The following is a 2,931-nucleotide window of genomic DNA, read 5'->3' on the forward strand; positions in this document are numbered from 1 at the left end:
AAAATAGTTAATGGTTGGGAATAACGGAGATATAACACTAGCAAACACTTGAAAACACGTCAGATCGCTTTGAATGACAGTCGATGACTGTGTGTAAAGTATTAACCCAGCCAGCAAGAAAACGTACATATTACGAACATTATGTTTTACGAGGGATTCTCGTATCGCCAAATAGTTAGAGAAAAGCTCGTAAACGATAAAACAAAAAAAATATAATAGAAAGAGGCTTGTAGTAATTTGTCAGCACAAGAAAAAATTTTAGTTTTGTTGACAATTTTTCTTCAATCACAATATTTTATACGTAGTTTGTTAAATATTCAATTTAAGAAAATTATTAAGTATGTGATTTATTGGCAGACTGGTGCAAACGCCAAGGACGATCTACCACTTTCTTTTATAATTAAACTTCTTGTAAGTAGCTACTACATATGTAATTCAAAAATACAAATTAGTTTACCGAGTTTTGCAATTCTTTCACAGGCTGCGCGGAGTAACACTAAAGGATTTAAACGTTTAATTCCCCTATCTCGTAAGTTTATAGTTATTTATTTTTTTAATTTGCTAGTTTATTAGGTTTTTGCAGTTATTGAACTTAATGTTTTATTGATAATATGGCTTCTCAATTAAAAAGGCATGCGAAATCCGAAGCCTTATCCGTACTAGCGTCAATAAATGATTCATTAAAAAAAAAATTATTACAGATGAGGTAGCAAAACTTTTCTCGTGGAAGGGAACTGGTACCAAAAGCAGCGCTATTGGTTTGGCAACGACTGGGGCAATAAGAAGTACGGATCATAATATTATTTATTACCACTTTTTACTTAATTAAATTTTCCGGTTTCCAATGGAGTTTAATCTTTCACTTTATTTTCTTAGGTGCTTTTCGTCAAAAATTTAACTCCCACGAAGAAGTTTTTATTTCCGTATCAAAGAAGCACTTCCAATATGCACACGACCGGCAAAAAAAATTGGCAGCCTATGGGCAAAAAAGATAAAAAATAAATTCAGCAACTTTATAATATATATTAAACCCCTCTTATTTAATTTTTAATTTGTTAATAGATAGTTTGTTAATATTTATTTATCTGAAAATATCTTCACATATACAGTGCCGGGAAAAAATATTGGCACAGAGAATTTTTCGCCATGAATGCAAAGTTTTTTATTCTGATTTCTTCTCTAATTGTTTTTTATAAAAATATAGTTAGTATGAAGTTCTACTTTCAAATCAGATTTTTTAGAAAAATTTTAAGTATGCAGTTTTATAGCTCATTTAATTTTAGTATAATAAAGTGCACGCTTGAATAGCTAGAGAACCTCTTTGTTTTTTGACAATTTCTTATACGCAGTTTCTTCCATACAAAAAAAAAATGTCGCACATAATTTGCATGGAAGAAACTGCGTGAAAAAATTGCCAAAAATCAACGCGGTTTTCTGGCAACTTCAAGCTTGCACTATGTTATACTAAAATATAATGGGATTTAAAACTGCATACTTAGAATTTTTCTCAAAAATCTGATTTGAAAGTAGATCTTCATACTAACTGTATTTAAAAAAAATAATGTGCGAAAAGAAATTCAAGTAAAAAACTTTGCATACATTGCGAAAAATTCTCTGTGCCAATACTTTGATCCGGCACTACAAATATTTATTAATTATAATTCCATTCAATAAAAGAACTACAATAATTTCAAGTAATTAATTGCCTTTATTTTTAGCATTCAAAAACAGTAGATAAAGCAGTGTTGAAAAACGCTTTTTAACGTAAATTAATCGTTTACGAGACTCGTTTACAATTAAAAAACGGACTTAAAAATATTCGCATACGAATGCTTTTTCGATCCGTTTACGACTGTTCGTAGGCGATGCACAATTTAAAGCGAAAAAGTGCTCGAAAAAGAGTCGTAAACGGCTATCATAAACGATTTTTAACCAGGTTTTTCTTCGAGAAAATATCCAATTACGAGCTTGTTTACGATGATTTTGCTGGCTGGGCTGTACTACGTAGAATTCTCCTTTCTGTGTTGCCAAAGAAGAGGGGCTCAGCACCTTTTGCAGAGAACACATTTCTGCGTAGGCGGCCTTCGGCCGCACTTAGGGATTATAACCCTCACTATGTAGAATTCTCCTTTCTGTGTTGCCAAAGAAGAGGGGCTGAACACCTTTTGCAGAGAACACCTTTCTGCGTAGGCGGCGTTCGGCCGCACTTAGGGATTATAACCTTCACTACGTAGAATTCTCCTTTCTGTGTTGCCGAAAAAAGGGGGCGGAACAACTTTTGCAGAGAACAGCTTTCTGCGTAGGCGGCCTGCGGCCGCACTTAGGGATTATAACCCCCACTACGTAGAGTTCTTTCTATTGTATTGTTTTGTACGGTATGGCAAAACATCTTATGTGTCAGTTTGCAACCATGTGTTATTGTATCATGATTGTAAATATGGGTGCAATGTAATGTAATTACAAGTTAATAAAAGTTGGATTTAAGTGATTTATATACAGATAAAATAAAATAAAAGTGCCTAAACTATTAGGTAGTGTTATGTGCATTTATATATATGAAAGTATGTTACAAATGTGGTTTTGGTTAAGGAAACCAAGTGGAACGACTTAAAAAATTTTAACAACAAATAACTTATAAACAATGATATTGTTTATATTTTTTAGTTATACATGTTTTAGAGGATACCTCCCTTAACATCCTGACCGAGTTTCATTTGTTAATTCCACCTGGTTTTCTTAAAACACAAGGTGCGGCTGACTACTAAAGCCCACCCAACGCAACTATTATTGAATCATGGTTATGTACATTCACATTTACTGATCTTTGCTTACCAAAGGTGTTGAACGTTTTGGATGTACATCATTAGTATCAAATTGTACCGTATATAAATTCGGTAGGCCGTCGTATTGGGTGATGAGTACCATACATTT

Source organism: Rhagoletis pomonella, unplaced genomic scaffold, assembly GCF_013731165.1.
Source record: "Rhagoletis pomonella isolate Grant_MI unplaced genomic scaffold, Rhpom_1.0 Rhpom_scaffold_00754, whole genome shotgun sequence".
NCBI classification, from domain to species: Eukaryota; Metazoa; Arthropoda; class Insecta; order Diptera; family Tephritidae; genus Rhagoletis; species Rhagoletis pomonella.